The sequence below is a fragment of the Artemia sp. Qi Xiang Cuo genome, chromosome 2 (assembly GCF_049724085.1).
Source record: "Artemia sp. Qi Xiang Cuo chromosome 2, ASM4972408v1, whole genome shotgun sequence".
Lineage (NCBI taxonomy): Eukaryota > Metazoa > Arthropoda > Branchiopoda > Anostraca > Artemiidae > Artemia > Artemia sp. Qi Xiang Cuo.
In genome coordinates this window covers 75,754,100-75,771,437 of record NC_142795.1, presented here as the reverse complement: position 1 = coordinate 75,771,437, position 17,338 = coordinate 75,754,100, and the positions used below count along the sequence as shown (strand labels likewise).

At 36.6% G+C, this 17,338-nt stretch overlaps 1 protein-coding gene across 2 annotated transcripts in view; it reads left to right on the top strand.

The window, feature by feature from the left end:
* The first annotated feature begins 2,522 nt into the window (after positions 1-2,522).
* LOC148955625 (neuropeptides capa receptor-like) overlaps positions 2,523-17,338 on the top strand; it is a 219,690-nt gene continuing 204,874 nt past the window's right edge. For both annotated transcript variants that reach the window (XM_089108277.1, XM_089108276.1), the window contains exon 1: positions 2,523-2,659. The gene's annotated coding sequence lies outside the window, so the exon portion shown is untranslated. The remainder of the gene's footprint in view (positions 2,660-17,338) is intronic.

The following is a 17,338-nucleotide window of genomic DNA, read 5'->3' as shown; positions in this document are numbered from 1 at the left end:
GATGCTTGGCTCTATGTTCGAAAATCTATCTCAAGGTCAAGAATTGGTCAATACAGCCCATGCCGGCTCGGAAACCACATTGGTTAGAGCGAGTTCTTTTGTTTTGGACTTTGTGGAATCGGCTAAGTAGGATCATTGCAAAGATCTTTGCCGCAATGCTCATTAGTGAGATCCCTCTGTAATTTTTGCATTTAGTACGGTTGCCTTTCTTGAAGACTGGCAGTATAACTGAGCCTTGCCATTCCTAGGGAAACTGTTCCTGAAACAAGATTGAGCAGAAGAGCTTCTGAAGTTTTTCAGTGAGAATAGGAGCAGCTTTGTGGACTTCTGCCGGGATAGAATCTGTGCCTGGCGCCTTGTGATTCCTCAGCTTATTGATTACCTCTTTGATCTCTTGTATTGAGGGGGGGTAAATATTGAAGTTGCTCTATGGGGCTTGTTGACTCAGTGGTACTAAGTTAAGGTTATGGTTTCTTGGCTGGAGTGCAGTGGCACTATTATTGGAAGGAGATTGAGTGGAAGGGATGTTGTGACTGGGTTTCAGCAGTTTTTGAAAGCGGTACTGCAATCTTGCAATTATAGCATCTTTTCTTGACAGAAGCGTTCCATCTTCGCCTCTGACTCCAGTACAGATATTTTTACTTTTCTCAGTTGCTTCTTTTAGTAGTTGGTAAAGCTTTCTTGCATATCAATGACAAGCAGCCTTCTGCATATCTGCTGCTACGTTGTCCCAGTAGCGTTGTTTGTCACGGCATTCTTTTCTTAGTGTTTTGAACACTGTATACTTTGTATTTCCGATCTGTTGTTTCTGGTTTAATAGCTTGATGGTGTCTTCTGAGATCCAGTTTTTCAGCTGCCGATTTGGCCGGCCAAGGACTTGTTTAGAGGTATGTGTTATGATGTCTCTGATCTTCCTCTACTCGTTTTCTATGTTGATGGTGGTTGGTTCGTTATCGTCGTCTGCGGACAGGATAACAAAACGGTTGGATAATTACAAGCGGAACTCTTCTGCAACTGCCTTATCATGAAGACGGGCTACATCGTGTCTTGGAGGAGATTACGTTCGTTTCCTGGAGGCGAGCTTTATGGTCAGGGAACCTTTTAGCAGCATATGATCGGAGCCGTTCTTCGCTCCTGTGTCGGCTCCACGATAGGCTCTACAGTTCTGTATAGAGCTTCACCATCGGGAGGATATTAGCAAGTGATCCGCCTGAGATTGGGCTCTTCCATTTTGATAACGCTAGGTGATCCTCTGGGATGGTTTGTGCTGGAACAACGTATTTGGCTCTTTGTTTGACTCTTTATTCCAATTGTTTACGAATATCCGTTACAATAATAAGCTTTTTTAAAATTTCGAAAAAAAAACTTTTGTGTAAAGAGTGTGGTATCGAGGAGAGAGCAAACCTCTCACATACGTAATAATTTCTGTTCGCTTTAAGCTTTAACATTGCTCCTCACTTTCAGTTGAAAAAACTTGCTTTTTTATTTAATTTCTGATTGTTTTTAAATAATGCCGGGAAATCCGACTCCGCCTCCGGGAATGATTCCCTTCCCCATGAAAATATCTCAATGGAAAGATTTTACCACGTATTCCCCCCACCAGGAAAATACCCCCCTCTAAAAATATCTATATACTTCCCAATAACCAATATCGTATGTAAACAATGGGCAAAGTTCACAGCAAAGCTCAATGTTCATAACAATGGAAAAAGTTCATGGCAACGTTCGACAATACTTTTGTTATCATGAACTGTTCGATTGTTTCCTTCCATAATTCACACTGACTTTTTCATCTGTTTTTACTGTGTTATATTACTTCTATCATCACATTTATCTGTTTTTGATGCATTATATTGCCACCACAACCCCCCCCCCCCCGGTAATCTGCCTAGCCAAACCACCAAGCTCTTTTAATGACGGGTATAAAAAAAAAACTTATTTAGTCAATGTAGGGAATCATAGGAAAAAAAATATCCCCCACTCCATTTCCTACAATATCATTCGTCGTGAATACTTTACCACCAACTAGCCCAAGAACTAATGATATTGACTGTAATATACCTTTCCATCAATCCTATTTACAATCAGTCAATTTATTTTACCAAAAAAATTAAATTAAAAATACAAGAGAAACGCAAGGATCTGTAGCTTGGTAAAACAACTGGGTTACAGTCCACAATAGCCTACCGAGAAGAATCAGAAAAGGATTTAATTATTTTGAAGTTTCCTTAAAAAAGGGGAAAAAACTTCTAAGAAAATTTTTACATGGAATAGAGCCTTTGCAAAGAGAATTAATCGCACTAAAAAGAATTAATCGGTTTTTTTTTTTAAGTTTCACTGGAATATCCAATTTTTAATCTACCGTCGATGCTTTTTTTCTGATACGCTAGCTAGAAGAAGAGTTTCAAAATAGGCTGTAGCCGGAGATAGGATTCAAAATATAACCGTTCCCGAGTGTTTCCGTATACCCTGCAGTAGCATGTCTCCGAAAATAAAGAAACATTACTAGCTTCCAAGTTTCTTTCAGTTCCAATGTGGCGTTAACCTGATGGGATCAGTTTATGAACTTGTGTGACCTTGGATTTAAATGTAATACTTATCATGGAACACTTGTAAAAGCGATACAAAATTATTGGTTTGAGTGCATAATTTAAAATGGGTAAGTAATTACTACACCTTTCAGTTAAATCTTACTTCAGTGAGAGCTTTTTTTATCTCCTGAACTGCGATAACACTTTTTGGATCAACAATTTTATGGAATTTTATGCTATTTATGCATTGCCGTGTTCAAACCTAACCAAATGTACAAGAACGCAAAAATAAAAATTAAAGGTTTTCCATGCCAAGTTGTATATAGTCTAAATAAGAAGAAATAAATATTACTGTAAAAAATATTGAAAACACATAGGAAGCAGAAAAAAAGGATTTCAAGCTTGAAGCAAGTTCGAGGTAAAAACAAGCCAAAGAAGACGAAGAAAAACAAAGAATGAAACAACTTAGAAAAGAATGGTTATCCCGGTGTGGCAAAGCCAAAGTACCATCACAAGTACATTATTAATGAATAAAAATATTTCGTCATTAAATAAAAGTGATATCTTTAAAGGCAGTCTATATGTTCCAAAACTGGTCGACGAAGTGACTGAACAAAAAGGAGTGACCAGAATGCTAGAATCGTAAGACAACTCGTTGAAGACTAAGACATCCGGATATTTAGTATACAAAGAATTAATTTTAGTAAAGAGATGAATAAAAATTATATTGTATACTTGTAAAAACTAGCTTTATTTTGTAATCTTGTACGACAAAAGAACAATACAAGCGATCCAATATAATATCAATAAACAAAACTAGCCTTTCAACAATTGCGAATACTATAATCAGTTAATTAAAAAAAAAAAATTTGGTTGTTCGTTGGCAGTACTGATATGGGTAAATATTGAGAAACTACGGAGCCTACTTCAAAATTGCGAGTTGGACATCCCTACATTTGTAAATTAAATAGCAGAATGAGACACTTTCGTTATATACGCTCTAGTTTTGGGCATCACTTGACACCATTAACTTGCCCAGCTTTCAACAGAACTAATTGCAATAGCTTATCTGCAATATTTGTAATAAGTAATTCAAAGAAATTTTATTGTATTTTATTTGAGCGCAGTTTGAACATTAAAATGAAAAGAAAGAAAAAAGAAGAAAAATCAAAGAAAGGTCTTGCAATCCCGTAGAACCTTCGGAAGCGAATCAAAAATATTCTTAGCTTATAATGATAATGAGTTACACCAAGCATTTTCTATCAAACAGTTCATGGTAACAAACTGTAAGTAAGGAGCGACCCGGCTCAATAGTAACCGAAACTCTAAAAAACATAATTTTGATACCAATAGACATATCAGAAGAATCAAATTTTTATGCTGATATCAAATATATAAGTTTCATCAAGTTTAGTCTTGCCCATCAAAAATTACGCGCCTGAGAAAATTTTCCTTATTTTCGAAAAAAGGGGGAAAAAACCCCTGAAAGTCATAGAACTTTAATGAAAATCACACCATCAGATTCAGTGTATCAGACAACCCTACTATAGAGGTTTGAAGGTCCTATCTGCAAAAATGTGGAATTTTGTATTTTTTGCCAGAAGAAATCACGGATGCGTGTTCATTTGTTGTTGTTTTTTCCCAGGGGTGATCGTATCGATCCATTAGTCCTAGGATATCGTGAGAGGGCTCATTCTAACGGAAATTAAAAGCTCTAGTAACCGTTTTGAGTGACCAAAAAAATTGGAGGGTAACTTGACCGCCTCCCATGTTCATTTTTTTCCCGAAGTCACCCAATTGAAATTTTTAGATAACTATTATTTTTAGCATTGCCAAAAATCTTAACAATAAGTCTTGAAGGGTGCCTTGATTGCCTGCTATTCCCAGGAAACAGATGGCAAGAAATGAACTGAGCACCATGTTTACATATAGCATCAGTAATGGGAACGCATGAAGGCGTTTACAGGAGGGATTTTTTTCTAGTAGGGGGTCGGGGTCAGAGTAGGGGTTACGGGGAAGGATCTTTCCATGGAGGATATTTCCTTGGGGGAAGGAACATTTCCATTAAGGGGGTGTCAGATTTCACAGCATTATTTAAGAACCGATCAGAAAATAAATATTAAAAAAAAAAACAAGTTTTTTCAAATGAAAGTAAGGAGCAACATTAAAACTTAAAACGAACAGAAATTACTACGTATATAAGAGGGTTCGCAACCTAGTCAATACGTCGCTCTTTACGCTAAAGTTTTTTAGTACTTTCAAAAGAGCTGTCTATTCTAATTAACCGGCCTTTGTGATTCAGGGGTTTGGGATTCAAACAAAATTCGAACTTTGGCGTATAGGAGCGAGGTATTGACTAGGGAGCGAACTCCCTAATATACATAATAAAAACATACGAATTTAGAAATTCGTTACGTAAGTTAATTCGTAAGTTACGTCAGAACAAAATTTCGAGAAAGCAAATTAGCCAAAAAAAGGAAAATTAATATGCCATTTTCGTTTTAAGGATTCGTGTACGGTGAGCCAAAATCAAAGCTGCATTAATTCAAAAACGTTCAGATATTAACTTTAAAAAAAAACAAGTTTTTTTAACTGAAAGTAAAGAGCGACATTAAAACTTAAAACGAACAGAAATTATTCCGTATGAAAGGGGCTGTCCCCTCCTCAACGCCTCGCTCTTTACGCTAGTTTTATAAAAATAAAGTTGTGTGACAGAATCAAACTTTAGCGTAAAGAGCGAGGCGTTGAGGAGGGGACAGCCCCTTTCATATACGGAATAGTTTCTGTTGGTTTTAAGTTTTAATGTCGCTCCTTACTTTCAGTTTAAAAAAACTTGTTTTTTAAGTTAATATCTAAAAAGACGAATTGCAGCCTATTGAGCTCTTAAGCACCATAAATATTTTATTAATTACAAATGGGTTTAATAAGTGCTTTTGAAGACAATTCAATAATTGTAATGCCTATTAAACGCCAAAAATAAAAAAAAACAATAAGCTTATTGATCAGAGCTTATTACCCACTTTCCACCACCCGGTGACATCCCCGAGTTCCATGTGTGTCTGTATACATGGTATAGTTTCACCAAGCTTGGCGTAGCTCAGCCGCACTGGGCATGGTTCCAAAATTAGAACACACTTCCACCAGGCTTGGCACAGTTTAGCCACGCTTAGCACATCTTCACCACTCATGGCACATTTTTGACACGCTTGGCACGTGCCAACTGGTGTAGGTGATTCCTACACTACACCTACACTGGTGTAGGTGATTCCTGGTGTAGGTGAGTGGGATATTAAAACCAGTACTATTTTTACATTGTCAAACTTAGAAACCACCTAGGAGGATCCTTGGTGTGCATTCCCCCACTGCTATAAAACAAGAAGGCCATAAAAAATAGGAATGGAAATGAAAAATGCTTCCATTGAAACTTTGGTGGGAACAAAATTTCCAGTAGTAGCCCTCGCCTTCTCCTTTAAGAAAATTTCGCGTGGCTGTCAATTAAAACAGCAGATAGCCAGATAAAACCGCTGTCTTAGATAGCAGGGTGCAATAATTAAGCCTCTTAAAATCCAATATAAAGTCTGATATTCAGAATTGAAAGGTGGGGATCATCAAAATTGAATATGATTGACAAATATTGACTATTAGCTGAAGTCAAGCAGAGACTGTTTGTCTCTCAGCGTGAAGAATGCATCATTTTTGACAGGGTGATTTATCTTTCTATCGCCTTATTTCAATAGTCGTCATGCGTGAGGGAATCTTTGGTATTTGTTGGGGGATGAATAATAAATGTCAAAGGCCCTATTGATTGTTTTCCTAATATTATAAATACACGTATCAGCTTGCGAGAATGGAAGGAATGGGGTAATAAATATTATCATTATTTGAAACAACTACTGGAAGACCTACAACCTATTAGTAACATCAATGATCCCCTATCAATGAAATCGACGCTATAACAGGTATATTGCTTTTTCTTCTAAAATGTTTAAATAAAGGGAGGAGTGAGTGCCATAGAACGAAACAAAGGTTAAAAATAAACAAAATATAGCTGTCAATAGATTTTTATTTCGTTGTTTATGCTAGTTATTTTCCCTAAAATTCATAAAAATGTAAATATACTACTACAAGTTGTTATAAATCAAATTAAACGTACTTACGATTTACTAGGCTAAAAATGAAGTTTAGCATTTTATACAGCTGAAAAATCCAAAATGGCTTGCGCAGTAGCTTCAGTATACGAATACGTAGGGAGGGGATGTATTTTCTAAGATCTAGGGAAGGATGGGGCAATTTTTCTTTCAATGTTGTCAATGAAAGTAAACTAAAAAGGTATAAATCGAGGAGCGGGGGGGGGGGATAAAATTATGTCAATCTTAAATGGCAAAAATTAGATGAAAATAAATATGATTACAATTACAAGCCTTTATAACCTCTTGCGACAGTACAGCCTGAAAAGCCAACGCTGAAAAGTATTTTTTTATAGAATTTTGACTCATTTCAATGGTATTTGAATCACCTGTTTATATTCGTTACTGTGATAAACTCCCTTCTTTCTAATACAGACAAAATTTCCCGTATGACATTCCACATACAGTATATAGCGGTGCCCGCATAATGCACCAGTACCCAAAATAATTTATAAATTATCCGCATAATTTAATACTCCATAGAGGTGTGCTTAAATAATTGAGAAACTATTGAGCTCACTTTTCCGAAAAGAGGCAAGAAACCTTTAGCGAAGCAAATTTAAGTTTTGCATTCTGAGTTGAATACATAGGCTACTTGATAAACTTAAGATTATTAAAAAAAAAAAAAAAAAAAAAAAAAAAAAAAAAAAAAAAAACTTGGGAAAAATGTTAAGAAACCTGAAATATTTCGCACCGTAAAATAAAAAAAAATTTACTGCTTAGGGATAAATTCAACCCTAGGCAATCGTCAGACTGGGTCCTCGCATTGATTGAAATATTTTGCCTTATTTTTCAATCGAATATAATTTTGACTATTTCGCTACAGAGTCTTCCTGTCGCTCGTATGAATCCAACTAAACCAAATGACTATAATGGCTCTTAAATATTTTGCAATTCTTCCTTTTTTTCATTTGACCCAACTCACATTAAATAAAAAACACATTATTTTTCAAGACAGACATTCTAATGAAAAGACCTTTGTGTTTCAGGAGCTGTTCATAAGAAATTGTGACAAACAGTAAAACTTTATGTAAAGTTCCTTTCCCTCACGGGAAACTCCTCCATGCAAATTTACTCCCATGTAAAATGTACCCCTCCTTTCTAACAATTTCATCTTCTTTTTTTACTTTTCTTAATTTCTCGACTCTTAGGGGTATTTCTCAACGCCGTAACCAGGATTTTTTTTTCGGAGGTATTTTTTTGGGGGGGGTGCACAAAAACTTCAAAAACGCATACAAAATTTTTTTATGTCCTTTTTTGTTACGTTTTTACGAGTCAGACAAACATTTCGGTGGTGGGGGGATACAAACCCCCTAACCCCCCCTGGATACGGCCTTGATATTTCTCACCTTTTTCGGAAAATCCAGGCAAATATTACCAGGCTCTAACTTTTGATGGGTAACACTAAACTTGAAAATTTTTATATATTTGGAATCAACATAATAAGTTTATTCTTTTGGCATGTCTATTAATATCAAATTCCCATTATACTATTACGCCAAGTTACTCCTTACTTACAGTTTGCTACCACGATAATTTACCACGATTTTGATAATGCACTGAAAAATTATTTTCATCAAGCTCTCATTTTATAAAATTTGGCAGCAAGCTCTCAATCAGCGGATGAGGGCCTTCGGGCTTTTGTCTCCATAATGCTTGATTTTGTAAGGATTTTCTCATATTCGTCTGTGTTTTTCCTGAGATTCATCTTTTTTTGGGGGGGGATTCTGGTGGATATGAATACAGAAAAGCCTATAACCTTCTTATTTCAAAAGGATTCTGTTGTTTGCGTCTGACATGGGGGGTGGTTCCACTTTATTTTCATGAATACTGTCATGTGTAGCCTATTACCTTAAAGTGGCGGGCTTAAAAACTTCTGAGAGGCGTCAGAAATGAATGCATCAAACTACCTTGAATGTTATTTTGATCGCGATGGATTGAGCACATTTTTGAAATACTCTACGCATTTTTTTACGTAACATGATGAAATTTTATTAATGAGTAACATAAAAGAGATGGTCAGAGCGGACAAAGCATACATGATGTGGCCCGTACCCTCTTTAAATTATCGCAATTTTTCTTACATATAAAATGTCAGTGGCATCGCTCCTTTGTTTTCCGAGTTTTCTCAATCTTGCCCATCTTCTCAAATTTTGCCCCCCCCCCCCCTAATATTTTGCATGTATCCGAGTAACCAGATAAAGTAGGGTTACCTGTACTCCCCAGCACCATGCCCAATTGAATCTTAAGTTTTGAAGTTTCTTCGGCCTAATAACTTGAAGAAAAAATAAGCATCACCTTTGTATACTTTCGTACAAAAATCTACAAAAGTAAAATTTTACACAAGGGAACATTGAATTAATCTATAAAGTTGAATGGAGGTTGAAAGTTGGAGGTTGGAGTTAAATGGAGGTTGGAGGTCTATAATGGAGGTGTGGTGTCCAGACTTCTATCAAATTGGACATTAATTTCGTCCATTAACTTCTCCTCTCGCAATTGATGATAGGCTGGAATACACTGAAGTTCGATCCCGCAATTCTATGTTGTAGCAAAAATATGTAAAAGTATTTACCCGGCGGAAAATTCCCCTAACCCGGAAAAATTTTCCACTGAAAAACTCCCTCCGAAAAATCCTCTCTTCGGCAAAAATCATCCCCACATGCAAAATTGAGCAGCCAAAGAGAAAGTATGACAAAAATAAAATAAAAAATAAAGAAAAAAGGATCTTTTTTTAATATTATGCCTATTTTTCAAAATTTAGGCAAAATGTATAATGTAAAATTACATTTTACAATTAAAACGTGTGTGTGGGGGGGGGGGAGAAATTGGATTTTACTGACTGACTGGTCATTCTTAGTAGAGATGCCTTATTGACTCCGAGACGAACACCATATATGGGCATATAGTCATTAGGGAGAATGATTGCGTAATCGACCTCTTTCTCCAGGGGTGGTTTTGGCCAAGGGCCCGCTAGGGGTGAATTTTATGATCCAGGAAACAGTATTTGTTGTTGTAAGTGTGTGCTCGAGGCAAATGTTATGATCTAGAAATAGGAAATAGTATTTGTTGTTGTAAGCTCGAGGAAAATGTTATGATCCAGAAATAGGACACAGTATTTGTTGTTGTTGTTGTTGTATGCTCGAGGCAAATGTTATGAATTTCCAGGAATGGGAAACAGTTAGATTCCGTGTTTCCTTCTCAGCCAATCAGAGGGCTTGCTTACATAACAATTCGCCCTTGAGATTTCGTATATAACGGACACGCATTGTGATTAAATTATCAGAAACTATTGTGACACAATGGATATAACAACTGTCATAATTGATGAGCTTGAAGCCATGCAAACTTCAATTTGCACTGTAAGTTCAGATTTAATACATTTTCATTTTTTATTTTCAAAATAAAATTATTTTCCGTGGTCACCCTCCAGTATATTCAGGTAAATCCCCTCCCCCCAGTCTAGTACAAACATCACTAGACAATCTTCATACTCGATAGAAAACAGAAAAGGGGTTCATTTTATTACCTCAACCTAACCCCCTCCATCATTGTTTTTACAATCAAATTCTCGCAAATATAAATAATTTTCTTTTCGTTAATTTTATGTAATTTTAAGCATTCTATATCCTAGCTAAAAGCGACCACTGACTTCCGTTAATTCTTAAGGCATTAAGCCGCTCTGGTTTTGACATAAGGCTCCGTGCAACCCATAAATAGTTTGTCACCCCTTTTCCTGTTTGTTTACATGAGCTGGTTTTAGGCAATCTAAGTTTTCAATACTTTTACGTAATTCTGTGTTTGTCTGAAAATAGCGGAGAACTAATTTTGTCTGCATATTAGCGATGGATATTTAGGGCATTGTACTTCTATATTCTATGTAAGAGCGAAATGGGATTATTTCAAGCTTTCTTTCGAAAAAGTTTCTTTTATATTCCCAAGAGGGGAGCGTGAATCCAGGATTTTTTGTTGGGGAAGGGGTTAGCGCTTTTAATAGTAACAAAATAGAAATGAAAAGATAATTGTTTTTATCATAATTGTTTTCTATTTCAGTGTCAAACCATTTCTCTTCGAACTTTTAGTGACTTTAGCTATAACATTTGAATAAAAGGCAGTAAGATATATTCTTTATTGATATGTCTTTCGCTTGAATATATCGCAAGATTAACTCAATGAGAGGGTAGACCTAGGGTGGGTTAATTTTCCTAAATTTAGGGGAGGGGCGTGAATCCAGGATTTTTGTTGGGGAGGGGGTTAGCACTTTTAATAGTGACAAAATAGAAATGAAAAGATAATTGTTTTTTACCTTAATTGTTTTCGACTTCAGTGTCTAACCATTTCTCTTCGACATTTTAGTGATTTTAGCTATAACATTTGAATAAAAGGCAGTAAGATATATTCTTTATTGATATGCCTTTCGCTTGAATATATCGCTAGATTAACTCAATGAGAGGGTAGACCTAGGGTGGGTTAATTTTCCTAAATTTACGGGGGGGGGTAGACAAAATTATGGTTAGTGGGGATACTAACTTTCTTTCTGTAAAAAGGGGGACATTATTTATCATACTAACTTTTTCTCTTCTTTAAGGCAAATTGTGAAGAATATCCGTCGCCGTCCAGTAAGAGAGCGAGGGATAATGCAAATAGTGAAGAATGCCCGTCGCCTCCCAGTAAGAGAGCGAGAGATGACGAGGCAGCCCCCCAACTGAGACCATTCATTATTAAGTATGCTGGCTCGACCCCAAAACAAGTGTTGACTGCCCAAGCTCCATCTGCACAGGCAACAATACAACCAGGTCAAAAACTAAAGAGCAAATGGGCAGATACTTTCAATGCCACAGCCCAATCTGCACAAGAAATTAACGACGTCGGCCCGTCCGCCCTCCAACACGCACTACCCGGACCATCTGGCATCCAAGTGCAGCCAGGATTTGCAAATGTGAGCATTTTTTCCTACCTATCTTATAGAAATACATGTCTATTTCTTCCAATGTTTTTTAGTCCTTTCTTTTCACTATTTTTCAACACTGTAAAAGTGTATCTCAGAGATATTAAAATATTAAGCCCTCGCCCCCAACCATTGTTTTCTCTGCCCTCCCTCAGAGATATCTAAATGTAATTTTTTTGCTTGTCAAACTGCTCTTTTTTTCTAATCTTTGCTATTTTCTCTGTTGCTATCGCTTCGATATCTCATAAGCGAATATTTTTAGGTAATTTTCTAGTTTTTACTGCAATCTCTCACCACTATGAAACTCAAAATGCTATTTTTCACAATTGAATATTATCTTGTTTTAATCTTTGACTTAAAGCTCCGCACAGGCATATAAATAGATCTTTTTTACCACTTTTTCTGTCTTGTCGTATCATTAACGGTTAGGCTGCCAAGTCTAGGATTTAAATACTTTTACGTATTTCTGTGTATATTTCTGAAAATAGCGGAATTATTTGCAAAATTAGCGTTAGATATTTAGGAAATTGGAATTCTATGTAAGAGGAGAAAAAGTTATATCCCCAAAAATAACATTTGCTATTTATGACATTGCTGAAAAGGGGGGGGCATACTTGCCCTCGAATCTTTATGGTCACTTAAAAAGTGCAGTCAATTACTGCTAATACTCACCATTTGAAACTCTGTGAATGCTATTCCGTTCACAATTGAATATTCCATTGTTTTAAGAGAGAAGGCTGCAGAGATTATTCCCATTTATCTATCTGTCACATATGGGCTGTCTAATTTGCACTGAATATTTTTAAAATAGCTTTCAATCTTACAACTTGCCGCCAAGATTTTAGCGAGGGGAAACATTCTGACAATGTCTGAGTTAACGGTCCCCGGCATTTAATTGTGTATTTTCCTCGTCTGAAGTTCAGTCTTGGAAATCGGAACACTCGCGCGATGGGTTACAATAATTAAGCTCATGAGTTCAGAGCCTGTATGGAATTAGAGAGAAATAGCGACTTATGTCGTCTAAGCGAATATTTCAACTTTTGGAGGACATTATGTAAAGGGGTTGGGAGCCACGCGGTGGGTGGGGGGGGGGGGGGTCGGGAAGTGCCACGGGAAGCGCTGCGGGCCCGAAAAGCGCCGCAAAAAAACAGCATGGCTGATTTGAACACATTGAAAATAAACTATTTTTTGAACAAAATCAAATTGTCGCCTTCTATGTAAAGCGATGTTTTAGATTGTAAATATCTTATATTAAGTTGGAAATCAACTGCTTTCAGAATATCAATAGTTGTGGGGGAACAGTAAATTAACCAAATGCTACCATGTGCATACTACTAAGCACTGACTTTAAATAATAATCCAAATTTTAAAAACAGTAGGGATGATTTGAACACTTTGAAAACAAACTATTTTTTTCATTTATAGGTTGGAGCATTGGTCCCTTATTCACCATCTTCATCGGGTGACGGAGAGGAAGAACTCGCGTCTACGGAATTTCATGTCATTCAGGACAGTTCACATATCAATGAATGGGATGGTACTGTTAATTCCGATGAAATACCTTTTAATAATTTTTTAAGTAATTATTTCAATCTAGAACCTAGCAAAGTTGAGCAAGGTAATGTTCCTAGTTCAGAGGGGGACTTGCCATTGCTAAGTCCAAACACCTCACAAATTTTAGAGGATTTTACTGGGAACCCTCCTCTATCCCCCACTGATTACCTACTTCCACTTCAAACAACTGAAGTGGAGCATTCACATAGCCCAAAAGGGGGAACACATCAGCTCGCGGATGGATTTCACCAACTGGAATCCATCCCTCTACCCCGAGTTGGTGAAACGTCAAGCCCCCAACCAACTATTAATGTTAAAATCAGAGACAGGGAATTATTTGATATCCAGGGGGGAGTTCCCGGGTCCTAAAGTTTATTGCGTTAAAACACATAGTGGAGATGAAAAGCAGGCCTGTAAAGGGGTGCCTACACACTTTGTAAAGAGCAATTTCAACATGAGTGTGTACAGAGACTGTGTAGAGAGCAGCCTAGTGCCGAGAGCACAAGTGCTTGCAATTCGCTCTCTACAGTACAGAAATTATACTGTAAGAGTGGAAAAGAATGCAATGTCATGTATATCCGACAAAGTCTATGTGCTCGAGAATGGTGTGAGTTTCCTGCCTCATGGCCACTACCATATTTCAGAATGAGTTGAATGCACAGACTATCGTAATCAACTTAGTCAGGATAAATTAACCTAACCTGACTAACCAACTAACCCAACCACTCAACCCGTTCATAAATTAACTAATCTAACCTCAACTAACCCAACCACTAACCTGCAGTGACGACAACTATTGTATTGTTTTTCCAACGCGGCTCCGGGGGGGGCCTCCCCGCGGCCGGCTCCCAGGGGGGGGGACCCCACCTTTAAATTCACTGTAATGTTCAACTCTGCTAGTTCATGTTCCAAGTGTTTTTTGTTGTTGTACAGAAAAGTGTTTTTTTTGTACAAAAAAGTGTTGATGTTGTTGTACAGAAAAGTGTTTAAAGACAAAAAGTGTTCTTGTGGACAAAAGTGTTCTTGTTGCACAGAAAAGTGTTTAAAGACAGTAAGTGTTCTTCCTATTGATGGACAAAAAGTGTTTTTATTTATATTGTACATAAAGTGTTATCATTGCTCATGTTGAACAAATATTTTTTTTCATATTGTCGAAATAAATGCTGCCATGAAATATGGTTTTTTGTTGTTCTTGAATAGATAGATTAATGGGAAAATTACTACTTATTCATTGGACAGATATAATTTACAGTTAGTCATAGTCCGACTGTTGTCAACAGCATGTATCAATTTAAAACACCCTTCAGATCGTTTCTGTGTGGACCCTCAATGTCGGGGAAAACAACACTTTTAGCTAAAATAATTCAAAATTGCGATAAAATGTTTTTGGAAAAGCCGAAAAAAATCTACTACTGCTATAGTATTTGGCAGGAGTCCTATGATAAAATTAAAGCTATTGCCACAACCATACCAATACAATTCATAAGAGGACTTGATGTTTTCAATAGTATTGAATCGAACTCGTGGCTGATTATTGATGATTTGGCTGAATCCATTGAACAGTTCTCACAGGAAATGCTACAACCCTAGTTCCATAACCCTAGTTCTACACAATCTGTTTCATCAGAGCAAATGTATGCGAACCCTTTCTTTGAATTTTACTATCTATATTATCTATCGAGTCGTGCAGTTTTATATCTAGCGAAAAAAAATAAAAAAAAAGAAAAAACCACGCGCTACCAAAATTATTTTTTCCTCGGTAAAACAGGCGCCAATCAAGCCCTACGGTAAAAATTTTCTGGATATTAATCAGAGCACGCCCGAGGATCTACGTGTAGTCACTGACATTTTCGACAATGAAATTACAGTATATCTTCCGGTGAAGAGTAGAACAGGCTATTAGTTACCAGCATGACACTGAAAAAGATATATAGACAGCGGAATATATGTTCGGTTTTTAGTACTTTAAAACCATTGGTTAGAAAGATTTCACTCATACTCAAGGTCGAAAATGATTTAATTAATATAATATCTGAAGTCTTTTTAAATTTGACCGATAGCAAAGTTTAACTGCCAGATGATGTTAGACAACATACAAAGCAACATCGTTCCACTGTACGCGCCTTGGATTGTAAAAACAATGGAAAACAATTTAAAAGAAAACGGCTCCTTCAAGCAGGCGGTAGCTTTTTCACACTTTTACTGCCAATAATTGCAGGACTTGTAAACTGTTTTCTCTAGAGAATTACTAAAACTTATAAATTGACACCATTTGAACTTATCCTTTTGCGCGTCGAAAATTTTGAAGACAATCTAAGCAAATTCACTAATGATGAGAATATTGCCGATGACAAAAAACTGCTTTTACTCCAAGATGCATTGCGACGTGTGGACAAACATAAACCTTATCGTGAGAGACCCACCGCTGTCGCCGATCCCTCTAAACAGGAAACATCTCCTCAAGATTCTGCACAATCAAAGGAGAAGGAATTGAATTCGATTGTATCGAGAATTGGAAACCTATTGCCACTGACCTATCGTGAACAGAGTAAAAGAGTATTATCTTATCTCATATCGGAAACTGGTGATCAACAAGTCGACAGCACAGGGAAACGAATTATAATTCAGGGAAAAAGTTATAATCTAGTTGATTTAATTTTTGATATGGTGACGAATCGTAAAGGACTTTTATCCTTTGACAATAATCTATACACCTTTCTAAATGTATCAAACTTTCCCAAAAGTCTTATTGGCAATAAGCAAATTTTTAAGAAACTAAGAGAATATAGTCCACCCACAACGCCAACATCATTTAAAAAGGAAGAAGATTCAATATTTGAAAATACTAGCATCACTGATTTTACAACAAATGTGGCTGCTATTCAAAAGCGAAGACGAATTGATTCACCCTCCAGTGTGCAAAAGGGGAGTGGACATTACACTACGTCTTTGCGCTCAAAATGGATGAAGTTCTGAAAGGTGTCTATGAAAATATTGGTGAAGCGGGAAGTTTAAGTTCTCCCAAAACGCTTTCTAAAGCTGTCTCCGGCACCACATTAAAAAAAGCAAAAGAGTATCTAGCAAATGAACCGAGTTCCACACTGCACTGAAATCGCAGGCTTCGTGGCAAACAATATCGACAAACAAAAGCCTTTTTCCCTCTGTATATAATGCAAATTGATCTTTTAGCTTTAGACGCGATTCAACGACGTCACAATGCACCCTACAAATAGATTCTGGTGGCAATCAGTGTCTTTAGTTGCTATGCCTATGCCATTCCATTACAATTAAAGAGCGGTTTTGAAGTTGCTCAGGCCATTGAAAGTAGTCTTGAACAGGATTCCTATATAAAAATTCAATTAGATCTTGGTAGTGAATTTGTTAATCCCCATGTGTAAGACATTCTTTTGAAATATAATACAGCACTTTATCATAGACACAGTCCGATAACGGCCGCATTGGCTGAACGATTAATAAGAACGATTCGTCTATTAATTTCAAGATATTGTACTCTGAAAAACACACCGGCTTTTATTCATGATTTAAATAAAATCATTCAGATATACAACCATCGACCACATCGATCTCTGTCCAACTCTAGCCCTCGAGATGTTCATTACAGTGAAAATACATTTGATGCTTTTCTAAAACAATACTCCAATGGCAATGAGAAGAAAAAGAAGAAATTCAATGTTGGTGATACTGTTTGAATTAACAGAACCACCAATATTTTGAAAAGGGGGATTATTTATGGAGTACCGAACTTTTAAAAGTGTCAACAATCCTGGACACCGAACCCACGACATATCAAATATGAGACCCCAAAGATGACAAGATTCTTGGTGGTTCTTATGAATATGAAACATTTTTAACTGTAAAAATTTAAAAACACTAGCGAAATTTATCAAACTGAAAAGATATTAAAGAGTCGTACTCGTAGGGGCAAGAAACAGTTGCTTGTTCGCTGGCTAGGATACAACTCGGATTTTGATTCTTGGGTCAGTGCCGAACATATTAACAATGCCCAATGATTTCTATGTGATTTTCGTGTCCAATTTTTCTGATCCTCTATAAAATGATCTTAGAAGAACAAGTGATTTTTGGACGAAACTCTCCCCCAC